The sequence below is a fragment of the Phoca vitulina genome, unplaced genomic scaffold (assembly GCF_004348235.1).
Source record: "Phoca vitulina isolate PV1807 unplaced genomic scaffold, GSC_HSeal_1.0 scaffold19, whole genome shotgun sequence".
NCBI lineage: Eukaryota > Metazoa > Chordata > Mammalia > Carnivora > Phocidae > Phoca > Phoca vitulina.
In genome coordinates, this window is record NW_022589722.1 from 21,035,847 (window position 1) to 21,052,450 (window position 16,604).

At 51.5% G+C, this 16,604-nt stretch overlaps 1 protein-coding gene across 5 annotated transcripts in view; it reads right to left on the reverse strand.

Moving 5' to 3' along the window:
* LARGE1 (LARGE xylosyl- and glucuronyltransferase 1) overlaps positions 1-16,604 on the reverse strand; it is a 522,066-nt gene that overhangs the window by 12,009 nt on the left and 493,453 nt on the right. The gene's annotated exons all lie outside the window — the stretch shown is intronic.

A 16,604-nucleotide genomic window follows, 5' to 3' on the forward strand; every position in this document is an offset into this window, starting at 1 on the left:
AGGGAGAGGAGAGGCACCCAGCACGGATGGGTGGTTGCTACTCATTCAACAATCCTTGAGCATACCTACTATGTGCCAGGCCCCATGCTAGGCACTTGCAGACACAGAGTGAACAGAACAGCCCAAGTCCTTCCTGCCTGGTATTTACATTCTTGTCGCAAACATCTCAGGATGCTAAAAGCCCAAGATTGCATTTGCAGCTAATTATGTTAAGATAATTGGGGAAAGCGTGGGAGGCTAGGAGCACTGAACCACAAAGGGATGGGCAAAGCGTGTACACACATCCACAACAGAGGTCTGTGGATGCACGTGTCTGCCTCTGTTACTATTATAATCACGGTTACAGTAGCCACTTCTTGGACTGCCTTGCTCAAAGATGATTCTCTTTCTCATGGTCCCTGCATGTAGGAGCAGCTCTGGGAACACAGGGCCAGGGCTGTGTTCAGGGGTAGATGCTTGACTCAAGCTGAGCAAATCAGTTTCTCACTCCTGGAAATCTGAACAGAGATGCCGAGATTGGAAACCAAAGAGCTGACATGCGCTAACGTCAGGCAGTTCTCTAGAGGCTTTTGAACTTCGGCTGCAGAGAAGCCCAGAGCTGCCCGGGTTAATTATGGTCTCAAGTATCGGTTTTCCAAATTCTACTTTGGTGCCATAAGAAATACCACTCAAATGTTTTTTTTTTTCCTTTTGTTTTCCTTTGATTTCTTTTCATTTCAATGAAGCTGCCTACCATTGGTTTCTGTTGCTTGCAACCAAAGCACGCTGATACATTGCAAGTTCCAGAGTATGCAGACCCAGCAAGCAGCATGCCTTACAAAATGCAGCCCGAGAAAGTCTTATTTCTGTCTGCATAGAGAGCATCAGATCCTGGAGTGCCTTCTAAAGCTCCCTTTAAGCTCACTGAAACACAAACTGCCACAAGGATGGATTTGTAACTAGATAGGTCCATTTCAGATTCAGTCCAAAGAGGTTTGGATATTGATGTCCTGAATGGGTCTTATTATGAAGTTGTTTCAGCAATAAAGTGGTTTCAGGATACCGACTCCGAGCACATCTGCTCACTGAGCTGGGAATGATATAGCTTGGGCCCTTCCGCAAGGTTTCCTGTTGGTATATCCTTCTCTTGCTGGGGGTTTGCTGACCCCCTGGGGATGCACAATGTGCCTCCACCATTTATCTGGAAAGGGATTCCTGCAGGAGATAGAGTGTTTCAAATGAGCAGAATCTTCCAGGGAGATTGGCTAGACTGGGAGCCAAGAGATGTGAGTGCTGCAGCCAGCCCGGACAAGCTGAGTGACTTTGGGTCATGTCTCGCATCTTTTAGAATGTTAAATCTAGATTGACACTGAAGATTCTGGAAGGTAGCAATCAGACACACTTGGCTTCTAACTTGGACTCTACTGCTCCTCCTAGAAAGTCACTTGAACCATTCTGAGTCTCAGAGTTCATGCTCTTGTTAAATATTTTGGTGAGGAAAAGCACACGTGCACATGGGAGTCCTTGGTGCAATGCCCAGCGCATATTAAGCACCGTGTGTATGGTGGTTAAGCCTGTGATGGTTGCTTTTATGTGTCAGTTTGGCTCGCCTAGGGTGCTGGCTGTTTGGTCAAATGCTCATCGAAATGTTGCTGTGAAGATATTTTGTGGACATAATTAATGTTTACAAGCAGTGGACTTTAAAGAAAGGCCCTTGCCCTCAACAATGTGGGTGGGCCTCATCTAATCAGTCGAAGGACGCCAGCGCCAACACTGAGCTTCCCTGGGAAAGAAGAGATTCTGCCTCTCGACTGTCACTTCAAAATCCTGCCTGAGTTTCCAGCCTGCTGGCCTGTCTTACGGATTTCAGACTTGCCAGTCCTCACAGTGCCTTAAAAGAACTCTCCATCTTGCTGGTTCCATTTCTCCGAAGAATCCTGGTTGATGCACTGTCCTTGCTTCTCGCCCAAGACCCTTTCAAAAATATTCCCAAACCTACTACTAGATTTGTGGACTGAAGAACTCTTAAAAGAAAATTTCTACTGAAGTAGTTCAGAACCCTGCTGGTACAACAGAGAGCAAAGCAAATACACGTGACTTGGAGCCAGCTGGCCCCGGGTTCAAATTCTGCCTGCCACTCTCTTATGACCTTGGGCACGATATTCAACTTCTCATGGTCACAGGTTCCCCGGCTATAAAATGGAGATGATAACCCTTATCAATAAGGGTCGCTGAAAGGATGAAGCAAAACAGTCCCCCTAGGGCCTGACCCGAGCCTGACTTAAAGTAACTGATAACAAACAGAGCCCACTTCCCCTTTCTGGCTCGGCTTACCGGTGGACCTCCTGCCGGAGATGGGTGAGTGTGGAGGAGTCAGGAAAGGCAACAGACTCTTGCAACCAGGGCAGGATTTTGTTGCCAACCTGCTTATCTATGGAAACAGAATATATTAGATCTCAGTCTCCAGCCAGCTCTCTGTATCCTTCTGTCAGAAACTATTCAGGTGTTCCTGGCAGAGTAAGTTTGGCCCCTCTGATCTGGTGGAGCTGGCGGTGACCGGGGACTGGCTGGGGGCAGGGGGGACTGAACACTGGGCAGCATCTGTCTTCAAGCCCCCCAGGCCTCACGCACATCTTCCCTCAGCGTCTCCCCTCCACTTACTCAAGTGTGCAAATAGCTCACAGCCTGTTTGGCTCCCACCTGGGAAAAGTGGCGAGCAGGCGGGAGAACGTGAGTGGGTAGTGAGGATTCCTATACCGACTGAGGGGGTGGCCGGGGGCCGCCTGGAGGCTCGTACGGCTTAGCATTATATCAGACACAGCACAAAGGGGATGCTGTGAGGAAGATGGGCTTCCTGGGGTTTAGGATGACCAAACCCTGCGACTGATCCTGGCAGTGGGTTGTGAGTGTGCACCCCCATACACACACATGCACGTGCGCGCACACACACACACACACTCATACCCCTCCCTCCATCTCTCTCCTTCTCATCCCATCCTCGAGACGGGTCTCTGTCACCAGGGAAACAGCCCAGGAGCCCAGCATGAAGAGATTTTGGGAAAGCATCTCAGAGAAGTAAGGAACAATGGTGTGTGGCAGAGTTCTTCCAACTTCAGTGGCGGGGACGTGGCCTCGGGCTGCCCAGGGCCACCTTCTGGCCGGTTACTTGTCCTCCCTCTTCCACTTCTGAGTCAGTGATGATGGGGGGTGGTGACAACAGCAGTGCTCTCACTGGGGGTCTGTGAGGGCCAAGCAGTCCCCACGCCCTGCAGATGAGAAGCACCCCGTGCACCCTGGCCGTGACCATGACCTCTGCCCATCCTCGGGCATCGGCCCGACCGCGGTCACAAAGCCTGGTGCCAATGCAGGCCGAGGCTCCGCTGGTTTGTTTCCTCACTCGCTTCGCCACGTGCCAGGCACTGCGCACTCGGGAGACATCAGTAAACACAGCAGGCAGAAAATTCCTGTCCTCATGGGGCTGACATTTCCGGGACGGAGCCAGAACTGTGAATGAATTACAGAGCATGTCGGAAAGCCAGAATTCCCGTGCGGGAGAACGGAGCTGGGTCGGGGGTGTGAGGAATGTCAGGGCTGGGGGCGGGTTGCAGTTTGAGATGGGGGGGTGCAGGCAGGCCTCGTGGAGAAGGGTAGGCAGTAGGGGAGGGGGCAGTCATGCGGCGATCTGGGGCTGGAGCTTTCTAGGCTAAGGGAACAGCCAGTGCAAAGGCCCTGTGACAAGAGCACAAAGAGGGACAGGGAGAGTCCCTAAACGTGGGGCAGGAGAGGCAGTGGGGGCAGGAGAGCTGCAGGTCATAGACAGTCTCATAGATCACTGAAGGCTGAGGGGGGGGAAAAGAACGCCACTCCTCTCTCCTCCAAAGGTGTCCATGTCCTAATCCCAGAAACCTGGTGATCTGGAACCTTCCATGGCAAGTAGGGCTTTGCAGATGTGATTAAGGATGTTGAGATGCGGGAAGAGGACCCTGTGTTATCTGAGTGATCACTAGGCTCCTGATACAAGAGAGGCAGGAGGGGTCCCAGTCAGCAAGGAGATGGGATGATGGAAGCAGAGGTGGGGATGACGTGGCCACTAGTCACAGAATGTAGTTCCCCCTAGAGGGCAAGAAACATTCTCCCCTAGAGCCTCCAGCAAGAACGCAGCCTGTGGAGACCTTGATTTCAGCCCCGTGACACCGGGTTCTGATCCTGACCTCCAGAACTGCAAGATAAAACTTTCATGTTGTTTTCAACAGCCACGTTTGTGGTGATTTGTTACCGCAGCTATAGGAGACGGATACCGAGGGCTTGGGATTTTACTTAGTGAGTTGGGGTGCCACTGGGGAACTCTGAGATAAGGAGTGAGATGAGCTGCTTTCTAGATTAAGGAATCCCTCCGGCTTCTGTGGTGGTAACAGACTGCAGGGTTGCATGGTGGAAGCAGAGAGATCAAGTAGGGGGCTTCCGAGCTGATACGGCTGAGCTAGCTTGGACTTCGAGAGTCACAATGAAGGTGAAAAGAACTGGCCTGGTTCTAGAACCAGCAGGATTTCCTTGCCCACTGGGCATGGGGTGTGAAAGCGGAGGACCGGAGATGACCCAAGGCTCTTGGCTTGCATCATGGGAAGACTGAAGTGGCCATCAAATGAGACGCTGGCGTGAGCTTTTTGGGGAGGATGAGACTTAGGTTTTGAACAGTTTGTCTGAGATGCTTGAGAGAACTAGGCAGAGATGATGAGGAGGCCGTTGGACACACGAGTTTTGAGGTCAAGAGACAGGGCTGGGTGGGGATATTCTGGGGATCAGTGGCAGGCGCATTTAAAGCCACGAGACTGAACAACATCACCGAGGGAGGGTAGGAGAAGAGAGGTAGCCATCGATGAGAACTACAGGGAGGGACTCAGAAGGTCAAAGAACCACCTGGAGACAGGGACGCACTTCAGTAAGCCAAGAGGAAAGAAACGGAGGAGCCATCAGCAGTCGGAGGCTGCTGAGAAGTCAAGACGAGAAGTGGAGGCTGACCACTGGATTTTGGCAACGTGGCTTCTTCCTTGATCGCTGGCAACTGGAACAGGACCTGAAGCAGAAGCCAAGACCAGCTAGTCGGTGGGCGTGAGGCTATGGCCATTTGGAGAGGCATTCCCCTAGTTCTGCAGAAACGAATCAAGTCAACGTAAGAGCAGGGTCGAATCGTTGGTCAGGAACGGGATCATGTCACTGTGCTGGCCCCGCGTCCCCCATCCGGAGTGCACACGGGTGGTCAAGAGGGGGGGCTGGCTACAGTGGAAGCTGGATGCTCACAGAGGCCGGGGTAACCGACCAAGAAACGGGACCTTCTACTTGGAAAAAACATACAACCTTGTCACGAGTATCTTGGCTGTAAAAAATGTTTAGTTTCACCTTACGTGATTAGAGGTTGGAAAGAATTGGTTGTACATGGTGCAGAGGAGAGGAAATACGTCAAACTTCCTAATACCCAACCCTTTAGCAATGAGCTGGGAATGAGGAGAGGAGAACCCCCTCTGGGGGTCCCACAAACGGTCACGCTTGCCTGAAAATGGGACCTGAGTTACATGCCCATTTCCCTTAAAGGCTCAGCAGACTCCTTCCTCTCTACTTGTATGCATTCGACTCTATTCAGAATTCCCTGAAACAAACGCTCCCTCTCTCACGGGTGTGGGCTTGGACACTGGTAACCCTATCTGGTGTCACCTTCAGGAAAACAAAATGAGAGAAGTAATCTACCTCTGACATAAATAAAAAGGAGAAAGCACAGTCAAGTTTAAAACAGAAAGAAATGGTTTTGCAATTATCTCCTGTTTCAGTCTGTCGGTATTGTGTGTTGGGGGGAGAAGGGGGCAGACCCAGACAGCCGCAGGGCCAGGGCAGGCAGGCTGGTCGAGAACGGTGGACGCCAGCCTTCAGTGCCGGGCAGACACAAGGGAGAAGGATGGGGGCGGGGGGGTGGGATGAACCAGGATCACGCCTGTCGCCGCGATGCTCTTCAACTCCGGCCCGTGGCAGCCCCGTGGGATCGCGGCATCCGCCGTGTGGCCAGACCGTCTCATGGTTCAAGAGGAGCCAACTAAAATTATTTCAACACATTGGAGGGCCGAGTCTCTCTCAGCGGAACGCCCGTGTCAAGGGAGGCTGAATAGTAAGAAACAGAGCGCGATCTTTTAGACGACAAGAGACCCTATCTTCATGCCACTGCTGCATTATTGTGTGATCACGGGCAATTTGCTTAACTCTCTGGGCTTTTGTCTCCTTATCTTGGTAATAAATATTTCATAGACTTGGTTATTAAGAGAACTAAGATAATATACTCATTAATTAATGGGTATTTATGAGGCCAGACATAGACACGGAGTGCCGAGCTCACAGTGCAGGGAGGGAGGAAGACAGCAGTGCCGGGCTCTGTGGTGCAGGGTCGTAGAGAGCTTCCCACCACTGTCTTCTAAGAAGCAAGAGTTAGTGCGTCTGTGGAGGGGGTTCTAAATATTTGCAAAGCTCTGGAAATGAGAAAGCATACAGGATTTGGGGGGAACTGCATTTCTTAGAAATGCCCAGTACACCATAGGTAGTCAATACATGGTAATAAAGAGTGCTTATTTGTATTTAGTACCAAGCACCTTAAGCACGTTAGATGCTTTACTTCTTTAATCTTCTTCACTTCTTTAATCATTGCCGTGTGTGACAGAGACACTAGTATTTCCGGTTTACTGATAAAGTCATGAAAACTCCAAGAGGTTCAGCAATTTGCCTTATAACCTAGCTGGCAGGTGCACCCACCACCATCATCTCGTCATCCTCAAGGGAAGAAGGCAATCGCTGTATCCGTTAAGGCTGCAGCAGCTTGGAAATAACTGGGAAAGATCATCACTCACGGGCTCTGTCTGAGTCAAGTCTTGTTAACGTGGTGCCTTTGCAACCGGAGCAATGAGCCTCTTGGAGTCCACGGGTCAAGGCAGCTGATGGAATAGCGGTTTGGGACCGGAAGGGAGGGACACGGCCAGAGGCCAGCACACAGTGTCTGGAGAGGTAGAGACGTGCGCATTGACCTACTGGCTTTACTGGGCCTCCTACGTTGGTGATTTCCTTCCTTCAAAGTACTGGAATCTGCCATTGACCCCCTGGACCTGGCCAAGGTCAGCAGTGTCCCCTCCTTGTCAAATCTGGCAGACTTGTCCATGCTTATCTTCCTCACCTCCTCTGTCCTTTGGTGCTAAGACCACTCCCTCTGCCCACAGCTGGGGAACTCCATCCCAGAATTCTGGAAGCATCTTCCCACTTGCTACGGCTTGGATCAGGGAATTGCTTCGTGCATCAGTCCTTGTGGTGCTGGTTACCATCTGGGTACCTCCTGTAGCCTCTACCCCTTGGGCAGGGGTGGTGGTGGGGGGGGATCCTCGATCTGTGTCCATGCGAACTTCTGCTCCCATAACGGAACTGGCTGAGCTGATATTTGTGGTGATGTCATGAGTGGCCGAGGCCGGTGCTGACAAGGGACACACTGCTGGGAACGGCGGGCTGAAGGCCCCAGGGCTGCCGTCAAAGCCAGGAGACAGGGAGGCTCATCAGCCCTCGGAGCGCTGGATTGGCAGAGGCCAGCCCAATGTCGGAGGGCATGCTGTTTGATCAAGCCCGAGCTGTAAGGAGTCCAAGCGGTTCTCCCAAGTTCCCGGGGACTGAGGTGAAAGCTATATTAAAAGGGGATGGGAGGCAGAAAAGCAGCTTTGTGCTGGAGCGCCCACCTGTTTCAGAAACCCCAGAACGGCCTCACCCTTTCTCTTAAGGCTCTGTGCTCAGCCAGCAGCAGGAGCTTGGTTCCTGGCCCCTCTCCTGCCCCCTCTCCTGGCCTTGATGCGTCCCCTGGATGTCGGGCCACATCTTCTCCGGGCCCGGTTCTTTGGGGACTGTTTCACGCGCTGGCGATGGTGGGAGGTGGCGGTTCTAACGGCGTGCAGTCGCCTATGGGCACCTGCCGGCCCTGCCAGGCCTGAGGTCAGGGGTGACCCTTGCTCATGGCTGGGTTTCTAGCTCCAGCACACAGCAGGCACTCAACAGATGTACAGGGAAGGCAGGAATCGGTCGTGGTTGGCATATGGAGAAGAAGATGGTATTGTGAAGACCGTCCTTTGGAGATGACAGAGTTTCCAAAACAGGGTTGAAATTGTAGTCCTGCCACGTAATCCATAGGACTTTGGGGCAAATTTATCTTCTGCATTTTCATCTTCCCGCTTGGATAATGGGAATGAAGGCCCTGAGCACTGCCTGTGTTGTCATAAAAAAGGGAACACGTGTCGAGCACCGAGCACGGCCCCGGGTGCGCAGAAGGCGCTTGCCAAGTGCTCTTCCTTCCCGTTCCTTCCACGGACTGCTGTGCCTGCATATTCTCCTGCGACGTTCTCCAGGAGGACACGGGCGCGGCGGGGGTGATCTCTGCCAGGAGAGAAAGCTGAGGCACACATCTGAGACTCACCCACCCCCTTCTGATTTCAGCTTCTTCCTGGAACCGAGAGCGTGGGCAGGGTGCAAACCAAACCCGCGAGTGAGCGGGCAGGTGGTGAGGAGCAGCAGGCTACTGCGGCCACGGATGTAACCAACCAGGGAGGGGCAACGAAAGGCATTTGCGTGTGCGCGCGCGTGTGCATATGTGTACCTGTGCACGTGCGTGCATCTCGGGGAGGCTAGCAGAGGCCCCTGTCTCCGGCTGCCCCGCACACCCCGTAAACTGCCTAGCTGCAACAGCACTAGATAGAAGCATGGCTTTCCACCAGGATGCCTGGGCATCATCTGAGCACCACCTCTGAGGACTCCGCAACCTCCCTCGGGGCCGGGGAAGGCAGGAGCAGAGTGCACTTGTTACTGGCGCTGATAACTTGGAGGCAGGCCCTGGCCCAGCCGGTCCTGCTTCCTCCCCGAACACCGAACACAGAGACAGGTAACGGGGCGTGCTCAGCCTCTATTACGGTTGCTTAGGAAATGAGCTCCTGGCGGACAGGATTCCAGGAGGTGTGTGGGGACAACAGCAAAGACTTGCAAATGAGGGTGATGAGGCTGCCCACGGAGAGTCTAAGTGTAAAATATACACAGAATGGATGAGGCCGGAGATGGGCAGAATCTTCTGGAGAGCCAGGGGGGCGCCCGGGCCCCCAGCAAGATCCGGTGGCTCTAAACAGACAGCATTAACATATCCAGAGAGAGAACCTGTCAGTCAGAGATGGGTAAGGAAGAAAGAGAAGCTAAAAATGAGCTTGGGGGCCAATTTTAAAAACATGAAACAGCTCCAGTTACGGGGCCACGCTCTGTGCCGGGGACTCTGTACTCATCACCTCCTGTAACTCCCAACATCCCGATTCACCCCTATTTAATTACCCCACAGGGCTACCCTTCCTGCAAGAGCGCCTTCTGCATGCTGGCGATGTGTCAGGTGCTGCCGGGGGTTACGGGAGGGCCGCCAGTCCCCCCGAAGTCAGGAGGGCAGCTCTTGGCAGGTGGCCAGGATTCAGGTCCCACCTGGGCACTCGCCATCTTGTGCTCTCGAACAAGTGACTCCTTTGTGGGTGTGGTGGGGTATGAGGATTAAGTGGGTTATCTCATGCAGACGCCAAGACAGTTCTCCAATGCACGGAATGAACTTCCAAATATGACCCGCGGTGATGGTCATGGCCATCATGGTGGTGGTGGAGATGGGCCCATCAGGCAATGGGATCAATAAACAGGTTAAGCATAGAACATCTCAGATAAGCCCGGGATAAGCGACTTGCCCACGTGCCAAAGCCACACCTGAGGGCAGGCTACTTAGTCTAAACCACCTCGTCTCTAATAGGTTGAATGACAAGACACATGCAAAGTGCTGGCCACAGTCCCTGGTACATAGTACGTGCTCAGTAAACGTGAAACGTCATCGAGAGAGCAGAACTCAAATGATGAACTAACCCGAGGAAGTGCCACCTAGTCACGGCTCATGGAAGGCAGCCAGCTGGCTGTGCCGGTGCTATCTCTACCTGGTCTTGTTCGAATGTCAGCAGCTGTGTGTGCCAGGGGACATCTGGTGGGGGAGGGTGGTTAGCCCTCATCCTGGAGGGAACAGAATGAAGCTGAAGTCTGTCATTCCTGTACACTGTCAGAATACAGTCTCCATGCAGGGTGCGGTGTGTGTCCCCTAGAAAGCAAAGGCGACATTTGCGGAACAGAGCAGATGTTATAAGTTCCAGGCATTGAACAAAGATGAGGATTCTGCAGGATTAATGAAAGAGGTGGGGAGCCTGCTCAGTCTCATGGATATGGAATGCCCCAGCTAAAGGGAGCTGTTTCTACCGTCCACCTTCGATTCCTCTGCCATTCTGGAACATTCTTTGAAAATGCCAAGATGTATCATGCCTTTACACCCGTTAGTCCTTCAACCGCATCACCAACTGTCCGGGTCTTTTCGAGGTCATCCCTGTGCACCCGTACTGGGTCATCTGCTTGTGAGTCTGTGCCCCTGTATCTTTTCTCTCCGGTTCTGTACTGATAACAAGAATGACAGTGACAACTATAGTTGAGGGGGGGCCCCTAGAACATAAACCCCCTGCTCACCGTGGTAGCCCCAGCCGTGCAAGGTCATGGAACGAAGCATGATTCACAGCACTGTGCCTGGTGCTGTCCAAATACTATTACATTTCATCTTCCCAGGACCTTAAGAGGGAAGAAGTAATACGATCCCCATTTCACAAATGAAACAAAAGTTACAGGAAGTTAAGTACCTTTCTGAAGGTCAACGAAATGCTGAGTAAGGAGTGCTCAGCATTGAAAGGCAGGTCTGAATGACTCCAGGGACGGCCCTGTCACAAGGCAGCATGCTGCCTGGCATTTAACAGGTGCTCACTACATAGTTTTTTGAATCAATGAATGTAAGTATACAGCTTCTCAGTTTATAAGAAAAATGGCTGTGATGGTTATCTGGAGTGACCTGGCTATCCTGAAGTTGGCAGTTTGCAATGGGAGGGGCTGGGGGTGGGGGCCCGGCGAAGAAGTGCAGTTCTGAGTGTTGTGAGCAGGACAGAAAATTAACTCCTGTTGAATCCCTACTAGCCCCCTGCAGGAGGCTATTATTAGCCCCTTAACTGAGAAAACGGAGGACCAGAGAGACTAAGTAAGCCGCCCCAAGTCACACACTTGGTAAGCTCGCCAGACCCAGGATTCAAGCGCAACTCTGCCACGCCCTGCTGAGTCCCACCTGACGTTTCTGAAATCGAGTGAAAGCCACACGTCTACAAGCCCGTTCTTTAGAATAAACCGGCAAAGGGGTGGGAGAGAGATTTTACTGGAACTCTGCAGCTGTGTCCACGCAAATAACTGATTTCATTATTTTCCAATTGATCTGTTTGTTTTTGCTGTAATATTCGCTGGTTGCTAAGCAACCGCTGAGGGAGCACTGATGCTGAACTGTTTGGGGAAAGCAAGTAGCCCCCCTCCCCAAAAAGGGTGAGATATGATTGTTTGGGAGGGGGGATCCAGTCAGAGGGCTGCCAATCAGCCTGCCTCGGCGTCCTGGGGTTTTGAGAGTGATCTGGCCCCTTCCAGAAGCGAGCAGGCTGTCCTAGAGGGAAGTCCACTTGCCCCCTCTGACGCTAACATTTAGCTTCGCTGGGGCCTCGGTTTGGCCACCTGTCGTAACAGGTACCTCACAGAGAAGTGTGGAACCACGGCTGGCACAGGTTAAGGGCTCAAAAACCTGTAACTACCAGCATTTGCAATGTTATTAACATCTTAACAGAGTTTGGGTAGAGAATTTGGTTGGGCATTTTTGCCAAAGAGGTTAGTCTCTAAGAGGGTCCGCGGGCCTTGTTGGGGTCCACAACTCTCATGGCAAACCGTACCCGTAACCTCATCCCAAACTAATGATATGACTGGTCATGAAGCACATCCAGTTTTAGTGTTTGGATCAGAAACACACTCATCCCACTCACTGGAAGAAAATTTTCCATAAGCCAATGGCAAGCCAATATGGTTATCTTCATATGAAAAGAACAGTACATGATTCTTTGGGGCTTCTGATAGAATCCTAGTCCTTACCTGTTCTCAAAATTCTGGTGCCTAGGAATTATCTAGGTCAGAGGTCACAAACTGGTGGCACAGGATGGGGGCGGGAGGTTCTATTCAGCCTGAAGACATATTTGGTCTGGGACTCCATAGTGTATTTTAAAAAATTAGTTGTCAACATTAAATATCAAAACACAAAAATCCAAGTATCCAGCTCCTCTTGAAAAACACGAAGACTGGGGCACCTGGGTGGGCTCAGTCAGTTAAGCATCTGATCCTTCGTTTCAGCTCAGGTCGTGATCTCTGAGTCATGAGATCCAGCCCTGCTGTGGGCTCCATGCTCAGCAGGGAGTCTGCTTGTCCTTGTCCCTCTCACTCAGCACCTCCTCCCCTCCCACCCCTGCTCACACACTCTCCCACCCTCTAAACTATATAAATAAAATCTTAAAAAAAAAGAAAAAGAAAAATATGAAGACCTTAGCCCTGCTGCCCACTCTCCCCAAAGCAATCATGCCACATCTGGAGTGGAGAGAAGCCAAGAGCCTAAGATGGGAGCCATGGTCTCTCCAGAGAATCTTACTCAGCATTCTTGGCTCCTTTGGGCTAAGGTCCTGGCCCCTGCGGGCGTCTACCTTTAGGACACCTGATATAAGATCATTTCTTCACTTGACAATGAGGAAACAGGCCGAAAACAGAATTGCTGGAAGTCACACAGTTCACTACGGCACCAGGGTGAGCAGGACAGGAGTCCTGGGCCTCAGCAAGCGTCCTGTCCACCATAACGCTCAAAAGTCAATGCCATGATATCCTGCCCAGTCCAGGAAGGACTTGGGCACAGCAGAGCAGGAGGTGACCGGCATGAGAGATGGGCCACAGAGGCAGGACTTCTGAGTATAGGCTTTGCAAAGGAAGACTCAGGTGGCAGCACTTGGGAGATTCCCACCTTCCCTTTCAAAGTCCAGACACCTTGGCAGACAGTTCCTGACTTCAGCTGCCGAATCTCTCACTGGTCCGTCTACCCGTCACCCTGCTGCTTCTGATCCCTGCATCGGGCCCTCCGTGCCTCTTGCCTGGATTAACACAATAGTCCCCTCACTTATCCCCCTTGCTCTGGCCCTGCTGATTCTGATCCTTCGCAAAGCCACTAGAATGATCTTCCTGAAACAAACATCTAATCTGCCCATTCTCCCAGTGATCTTCCACTGCTCTCCTCCCTCATGGAGCCCACAATCCTCAGCATGTTTTATAAGAAGTCCTGCAGGACCCACCCCAGCTTACATTTCTGGCCACATCGTCTCTTGTTGCTCTCCCCGTCAAGGCCCTGGCCACCTTGCACCTCTGGAATGGACGGCTCCTTCTGCCTGGAACATCGCCACCTCCACTGGCGGACTCCAACTCAGCCTCCATTTGGATCTGTCTTCTTCAGGACGTCCCTTCCTCCCATCCCCAGACTAGGTGAATCCCACTGGGAGGGGACACCCCCATCACAGAACCTAAAGAATCTGCATCTTTAATTAACTGTCATTTCTGCTGGTCTGTAAGTGCTGGGATTCACAGGTCCTATGTCTGGTTCACAGATATGGCGGCACATAGTAGTAGGTACCTTATAAAAGTTTACCCACTAAATGAATGAAAAGACAAATGAATACTAAGGATGGAGCAGAAGAATGAAGAAAGTCACAATGTCCGGTCATTCTAGATAGGCAAGCCATGGCTTTTCCGGTCTCAGTTTCCACATGTGTACTTTACAAAGAAAACTGGACAATACACCTCAACACCCCAAGACCAAATAATCCCACTAAAAAATAGGCAAAAGACATGAACAGGTATTTCTCCAAAGATGACATCCAGATGGCCACAGACACAAGAAAAGATGCTCATCATCACTCATTCATCCTCAGCAAATCAAAGCCACAATGAGATATCACCACACACCTGTCAGAATGGCTAAAATCAACAACACAAGAAACAACAGGTGTTGGCGAGGATGCTGAGAAAGGGGAACCCTTGTGCACTGTTAGGTGGGAATGCAAACTGGTGCAGCCACTCTGGAAGACAGTATGGAGGTTCCTCAGAAAGTTAAAAATAGAGCTACCCTACGATCCAGCAATCGCACTACTGGGTATTTACCCCCAAAATACAAAAATACTAATTCAAAGGGATACATGCACCCCAATGTTTGGAGCAGCATCATTTACCATAGCCAAGTTATGGAGGCAGCCCAAGTGTCCATCAAAAGATCAACGGATAAATAAGTTGTGGTACATATATACATTGGAATATTACTCAGCCATAAAAAGAATGAAATCTGGCCATTTGCAATGACATGGATGGAGCTAGAGAGTATCATGCTAAGAGAAGTCATTTAGTCAGTGAAAGACAAATACTGTACGATTTCACTCATATATGGAATTTAAAAAACCAAACAAATGAGCAAAGTTAAAAATAGACAGAGAGATATATCAAGAAATAGACTCTGAACTACAGAGAACAGACTGCTGGTTACCAGAGGGAAAGGGGGGGGCGGGAAATGGATGGATGAAACAGGTGATAGGGATTAAGGAGTGCACCTGTGGTGATGAGCGCCAGGTGATGTGTGGAAAAGTTGAGTCACTATATTGTACCTGAACTAATATTACACTGTATGTTAACTATACGGGAATTACAATGAAAAACTTAATTAAAAAAAGAAGACTGGACAAGATCATTTCTTCTCACTCAGGGTAGGGTCTCTGGACTTCTGTAGGGCCTATGGAAGAGAGCAGCAACATTTTAGGAGCGATGTGCAATATTTCAAACTCCCCGAGGGGAACCACGCACCTTCCCGTAACAAGGGGCCAAAGGCCAACCAAGCCTCGGGTGACTTGGCGTTAAGAACGTGTTAATTAGTAGGCAATGCTGGTTAGCTCCTACTGAGTAAGGTCAAGATGCTATTTGAGATGCTATTAGAGGTGACCGGCATGGGAGATTAATAGCATTTTTGATCAATACAACATAGGAACAGAACACAGAAACAATCTGTTACTGTGCGGTTTTTTTAAAACATGAGGCCCATGAGATAAAATAATAAAAGAGTTTGGAGGTGGGGAGCAGACTACAGATCCTTAGGAGAGGGCCAGTTCACCTCCAACTCCTTGGAATGAAGGCCCCTCAGGTGCTCCTGCAGAAGAGCCCCTTAGCGGGGAGGACGGGGCTGCAGTCTAATCCTCAAGCCTCTCTTTTCTTGGTGGAGGGCGGCCCCCACCATCTGTTCCTTTGGGAAGCCCTCGCCCCCATCCCCGCCCCCAGACTCCCAGAGCTTGTGATGCTGCAGGCCGTGGGGGCTTCCGAATCTCCTGGAATCAGGCGCTGGAAGCACGGTCTGGCCACACGGGGGCGCCCTCAGCCCACACACGGGGATTCCAAGGCCCAGCGCAGAGCAGGACGACAGATCCGTGCCGGGAGCCCTGTGCGGGCATCAGGAGTTGGGGCAGCACAGCCCATGCTCTTTGGGAAGACACCTCCCATCCTCCCTGGCTGGGGGTCATGCCGCCCCAGCGCGGCGGACAGAGGCAGGAAAGGGCTCCTCCCGCTCACAGGGGAGGGACTGAAGTTAGGAAATCCTACAGAGACAGTAAGAGAAAGACTGAGACAGAGACAGACAGAGTGAGGGGAGGGCAAGAGAGCAGGAGAGAAAGAACTCTATTCTATTCCTGCCCTGTCTGGGGACAGTCAGTAACCCCAGAGTAGCCAGGCAAGTATGGAGCTGGGCGCCTGCCCACCTGGAGTCTGACAGCCACTGGTTCCAATCTTGGAGCAAAGCCGTGTGGACGGGAGCAGGGGACTGCTTCTCCAAGCCTCGCTGTTGCCCACAGTAAAAGGGGGGAACCCTGCCAGCCTTTCGGGCTTGATGTGTGGATCCAGCAGGATAATTAGTAAGTGTAAACCATCTCTCCCGGTACCTGGATCCAGGCACGCATCACCCAGCAGCAGAGAGAATTCATGCCGACAAAAGCCAGAAATAAAGGATTAAAAAAAAAAAAAAAAAGACTTGACCAGTTACATCTCGATTTACACCTTGTGACTTTAGTTTAGCCGCACGGGGACTGTCGGGCTGTATGAATTCAGCAGTCCCTTTCCGTCCAGACTGGTTGTCATTCCATAACAAATGTCGCTCCCCACACAGCTCTCCAGCCTTCCATGGGCTGAGGGCCTTCTCCAGCCGCTGGACGGCCGCCCTGCCATGTGGGCAGAGCTGGGACGGGTCACTGGAGAGTCATAGAGGCAGCTGAGACGACGACTCAGCCCACGGCTCTGCAGTCGGACTGGCTGACCCCGGCCTCCACGTGGGTCAGTGTGTAACTGTGGGCTCGCAGCTCCCGATCTCAGCTCCACGCACTCCCTTCCGGGAAATGAAGGTAATAATAGTGGCCGGCCCAGGGACCGCGGCGGGTGGGAACGAACTCCTACTCGTCAGGCACTCAGAATAGTGCTAGCCTTCACCATCACTTTGCTTTGTTTTACAGAATAGGAAGTGATCTTTCTAGAATGGTTAGATGAAGGTCATCTGATCCCAAACTGGAAGAGGGAGGACATGTTTCCCTAACAGCTAGAGAGAG